Genomic DNA, 6,000 nt, shown 5'->3' with positions numbered 1-6,000 from the left:
TTCTGGCAAAAGAAATGTAAGTCAATAATTAGGTATGCAAAAAGAGATTTTGAAGAGCTAAACGCATATTGACAAACAATAACATTTTAAAATATATATCTGGAGCACGAAACCAGCCAGAGAATCAGTGGGGCCATTGGATGATAAAAGAATAAAGGGATTGCTAAAGGAAAATGAGGCAGAGACGCTCAATAGCTTATTTGTTTCTGTGTTCACTGTGGAAAGTGTGGGGCACATTCCCATGCCACAGCCCCTATTTTCAGGAAGGGAATCTGAAGAACTTAGTCAAAATGAGGTGACCAGAAATGAAGTTCTAGACCTACTGGGGAAATTAAAAACTGATGGCATATACCCAATAGTTCTTAAGGCACTCAGATATGAAATAGCTGATCTACTAAACCATGTATGTAACCTATAACTAAATTCAGCTACAGTACCAGAAGACTGGAGAGGAGCAAATGTGACAACAATTTTTAAAAAGGGATCCAGAGGGGAACTAGGAAATTACAGGCCAGTCAGCCTAATGTCTGACTAAGGCAAATTAGTAAAAACTGTAATTAAAGAGAATAGGCACATAGAGGAACAAAGCTAAGAGAAAATCAGGATGACTTCTGCAAAGGGATGTTTGCCTCATAAGTCTTTTGGAGTTCTTTGAGAAAGAGAACAAGCATGGTGGCCTGGTAGACATTATATATGGCTTTTGGCAGGGTACCCCATCAAAGACTCATGAATAAATTTAGCTGTCATGGGATAAAAGGTCAGATTCTCTTATGGATTAAAAATTGGTTAATATCAGGAAGCAAATATTAGGAATCAATGAACAGTTCTCACAATGGAGGGAGGTAAGCGGTGGAGTCCCACAAAGATCAGTATTGGGGCTGGTACTATTTTATTTATCAATGATATGGAACTAGAGGTGAGTAGTGTAGTGGCCAAGTTTGCATATGATACTGAATTATTCAGGATGGTGAACACCATATCTGACTGTGAAGAGCTCGAAGAGGATATCCACATGCTGGGTGAGTGGGTGAAAATGTGGCAAATTAAGTTCAGTGTTGGTAAGTGTAATGTGATGCACATTGAGGCTAAAAGAGTCTGAACTTGCTGAGACTGAGAGGGGAACAGATCTTAGGGTTGTAGTGGATAGCTCAATGAAAGTGTCAGCACAGTATTCTGCAGAGGTAAAAAAGGCAAACTCTATGTTAAGGATTATTAGGAAAGGGCCTGAGAATAAAACAGCTGATATTGTAATGCCCCTGTATAGATTTATGGTGCTGCCTCGTTCGGAATACTGTGTTCCGTTCTGGTGCCTCTATCACAAAAAGAAAATTGCAGAGCTGGAAAATGTGCAGAGGAGGGCAACCAAGATGATGAGGGGTTGGAGCACCTTCCCTATGAGAAATGGCTGAAAAATCTGGGACTTTTTAACTTAGAAAAGAGATGACTAAGGGGGGATATGACAGAGGTTTATAAAATGGGATGGAGAGAGTCGACTAAAAGAAATTTTCCTCTCACTCTCAAAATACTAGAACTTGAGGGCATCCAATGAAATTTATGGGCAGTAGGTTCAGGATGAACAAAAGAAAATACTACTTTACACAGAGAGCAATTAAAATGTAGAATTCACTGCCAGAGGATTTAGTGATGACCATAGGAATAAGAACATTAGATAGAACAAGATAGAATAAGAACATTAGCTGATTAGATAGATTCATGGAGGACAAATCTATCAATGGTTACTGAGGGGAACCTCCAAATACAGAGGCACTAAACCTCTGTATCCCAGGACCAAGAGGCAACATCAGGCCTCCAAAAAGCAACTAGATGCTGGCCTGAATGGCCCACTGGTCTGATCTGGCAGGGCTCTTCCAATGTTCTTATGTTCTAGAGAAGAATAATGTTGCAAGCCACTTTGGATCTCCATTAGGAAGTAACAAGGAATATAAATATCTAAAACAATACAAATTATTTTAATCCACTTGGATAGCAGAACAGTTATGTGGCTTGCTTCAGTAGTTTCAAAAACTCTCCATCTTGCCTATTTTACCTGTCTGATTCAGTGTTCAAATTAGGGTTGCCAGGCCCCCCCTCCCGCTGCCAGGCCCCACCTCCCCACCGCTGATCATCTGGCCAACAGGGGGAACTTGCCCCGCAAAAGAGGGAGATCTATCTGATGTGCAGCAACATGTCTACTTCACTGCACATTTGACCCAGAAGTGAAATCATCATGTCTGGAACATTGGAGCGACACTCTGGTATCTGGGCAAAAACTCTACCAAATTACCATAGGGTTTTTCCCCAAATACCAGAGCCATTGCCCTGATGTCCTTCTGTTGTACATTGATTCATAAATTTTGATGATGATGATGATTTCACTTCTGGGTCAAATGGGCATATGCCATTGTATGTCAGATGGGCCTTCCTGCGGCTCCCAGTGAGCCCGCCCCCCCCCAGGTCTACCATCAGTTGTCAGGTAGTTTAGATCCAGGTCACAACTATCTTATGTGCATTCTTGCATTTCCTTGCAATGGCTGTTCTCTTCACCTGCCACCCCATTTTTCTAAAGCAGTTGTGGGGGGTTGGGAGGGGAAAGACACTAATTTACAAAATATATGTTTCCCTTGGTTATCTTGATCCTGCTGGGGTGCAGGAAACCTGCATGGCTCATCTTTATAGTACTCCAACTTCACTCATTTTATCTCCTTCTATAATTCCCAAAGCTGAGCATGTTTATGTTCATTTGTTTATATTAACTGGATTTATGCACTGTTGCAATACTACCTGAGAACTACAATTCAGTCTGGTAAGTTCCAAGCATACACCCAGGGCTTTTTTTGAGCAGGAATGCACAGGAACGCAGTTCTGGCTGGCTCGTGACAGGGGGTGTGGCGTAATATGCAAATGAGTTCCTGCTGGGTCTTTTCTACAGAAAAGCCCTGTGCAAAACAATGGTGCCTTTTTATTTATTTATTTATTTATTCGGGATTTATATCCCGCCCTTCCCACAAGTGGCTCAGGGCGGCTTCCAACAATTAATCAAGCATAAAATTTAAACAATTTTAAGTATAAAACAATTAGATACTTAAACATTTAAAACCTTAAAAACCAGCAGCATTTCAATTTGATAAAAACAATTAAACCTTAAAAACCAGTAACATTACATTTCATATAAACAGATGGCTGACCAGTTACATCAAGTAAGTTTTTCTACCAAAAAGTCCTGCTTGCTGCTGCCAAATGTACAGGCGCATTGGTTTTAAATTATGGATGACCTGCTAATAATAATGATATCAGGCCATACACAATTCAAGCAAATTCAAGTAAACCATTAATTGTGAGTATAGATAAGCAAATAATACAGGGATCTGGACACAACAAAGAACAGGCAATCAAACAAAGTTAAGTACAATTTTCAAACAACATATTTGTGAAAAATGAATCATCGCTAGTTAAAGTAAATGGCTAGCCCCAAAAGTTTTGCTATGTTATGTCTGCCCTAATTGCAGGATTTAAGTTTAAGCCTTGCTGATGACCTAAACAAGGACAAATTCAAGAAGCCCCATAGGATTACCCACAGAAAGATAATTTAGTAATTTTAACTTTTTTTTATTTAGAGTCTCTTCATAATCTGAGGTCCCTAAACTATAGTTGACTTTGCCTGTGCTTAAATCCAGTTCTGAAAGCTGTTCTTCCGTTCTGAGTTCCTAACAAATGGCACCACAATGAAATAAAAAGGAAAAAGCATAGAGCAGCATACTTGAATTTGAGAAATTTTTAACTGCAAGTTGTCGATTAACTGGTAATTTACAATTTGATTATTCAATTGACTCCAGTGTTATCCCCAATCTATTGCTGACCCGGAAGTCATCGTTAATCAAAGACATCAAAGGATGACTTCAGCATGAAACTGCTGAATTATTCATTGGTTACATTTTATCCCACCTTTCTTATATGGAACTTCAAGCAGAATATATAAGGCTCCCACAGGGTCTACCCATCCAGACACTGATCAGACTAGCTTTGCTACAGCAAGGGTGCTGCATCATATATGCTTTCAGACCAGACCCTGAATTAGTTTATCAGGAAGCTTGCCACTATCCAATGAGGAGTCAGTTGCAATTATGGGCTCCTGTTACACTACAGGTGTTAAATTAGCGTAGCAAGTCTAGCAAGATTGTGTTATCACCTATTACTGCTACTGTGAATGGTCCTTGTGCTTATCTTGTACGCATTTGAGCTTTCCATTGAAATGTCACAAGCTTCACCTCTTGCGTTTCCTTGCCTTTTTGACCTCACTCCTCCTTACCATTTCCCCCCTCTATGGCCCTGAAGTGCATCTTCTGTCAGCTGAGGACATGTAATCCATGTATCTGATGAAACAGATTCCAGCCTGCTAAGGCTTGTGCCGCAATACATATGCTAGCTCTTGAGCTGCCTCAATGCTTCCTTCATTTTTGTAACCAGAGAAGTTGAAAAACTGCTTTGCCATCATCGTTTTCTTTTTAATTGTCTTCATTGTTTAAAAAGTATGCACATTCTTGGTTCTTAAAAAAAAGCACTACTGAACAGTTTTCTGCTTGCATATCATTTCAATTTTTGTTTCACTCCTTAGCAATTGACTTGATATTTTAGGTTGGGGAGGGGAGTGTTCTGTCAGGTCACAGCTGACCCTGTAGGATTTTCAAGACAAGAGACATCTAGAGTTGGTTTGTGTAGTGCGTAGTGACCCTGGAGTTCCTTAGGGCTCTTGAGGCCAGTCCTACTAAGCAGTCAAGCTCTGATGAGACTTGGCTAGCCTGGCTCATCCAGGTCAGGACATTTTTAGTCTTACAAGGCAATTTATCCTATGGGTTAAGGTTGCCACCTCTTTATTGAGCAAAGGCCCTGTGCCTTTTATAGCTGCACTAGTCAACTAAAGAAGTGTTCCCCCCAGCCATGAAGTTGAAGTGTTAAGAAAAGTGGTACCTATCAATTTCTTGTCATGAGGCTCTTCTTAGTTCCAAGGTCTACATTTATTTAAAAAGTTAGTGCTTGGTTGTAGAATGGGCGGCTGTTCTAAGTCATTGAACATATGAACATATGAAGCTACCTTATACTGAATCAGACCTTTGGTCCATCAAAGTCAGTATTGTCTTCTCAGACTGGCCGCGGCTCTCCAGGGTCTCAAGGTGAGGTTTTTCACACCTATTTGCCTGGACCCTTTTTTTGGAGATGCTGGGGATTGAACCTAAGACCTTCTGCTTCCCAAGCAGATGCTCTACCACTGAGCCACCATCCCTCCCTTATTTGATATGGTTCTCCTTGGTGGTCCATAATGTTTTCTCATTTGTTTTTTCTAAAGCCTCTTTCATATAATTTACTCATTTCAAAGTTCATGATCCACATTACAGAGAAATCTAGAAAGTTCCTGCCTCAAAATAATTTCAATCCCCTACCAGGGCCGGATCTAGGGGGGGCAGAGGGGGGTGCTTGCCCCGGGCACTAATGGAGGGGGGGCACCAAATTGGGTATGGAGCCCATTGTATTCTGTGGGACCATAAGATAGAATGGCCCAAAAGGGGGCGTCATTTTTTAATTTTGCCCCCCCTCAAAAAATATGTAGATCCGATCCTGCTCATTACAGACAATATTAAAAAGCAAAGACAGCATAGGCAGAACAAAATAATTATGCCATTTATTTTTTTCTTCTGAAGAAACTCATGACTCCAGCAGATATACATTAATGTGTCAGCAGCAGTTAGTTTTCTACAGTTTATAAGACAAAAAAGGTGATCTTAAATCTTTATGCTTTAAAGATTTAAACTTTAAACCAAAATAAGCACTTTTTTTTAAGATGCAGAAAAAATGGAGCATCCATGAAGCCAAGCTGCTCTACTTCCTCATTGCTGCACTGCTGGAGAAGAGAGCAAGAAGGTAAGATAAAAATTCTTACCCAAACTTTGACTCATTAAAGTTTATGCTTGCTTAAAGTTACTCTCTCTCTCAATTGCTTCTGTTTTC

Source organism: Heteronotia binoei, chromosome 3 (genome assembly GCF_032191835.1).
Source record: "Heteronotia binoei isolate CCM8104 ecotype False Entrance Well chromosome 3, APGP_CSIRO_Hbin_v1, whole genome shotgun sequence".
In the NCBI taxonomy this organism is placed as follows: domain Eukaryota; kingdom Metazoa; phylum Chordata; class Lepidosauria; order Squamata; family Gekkonidae; genus Heteronotia; species Heteronotia binoei.
The sequence above is the reverse complement of the archived record's forward strand: the minus strand, read 5'-3'. Positions refer to the sequence as shown.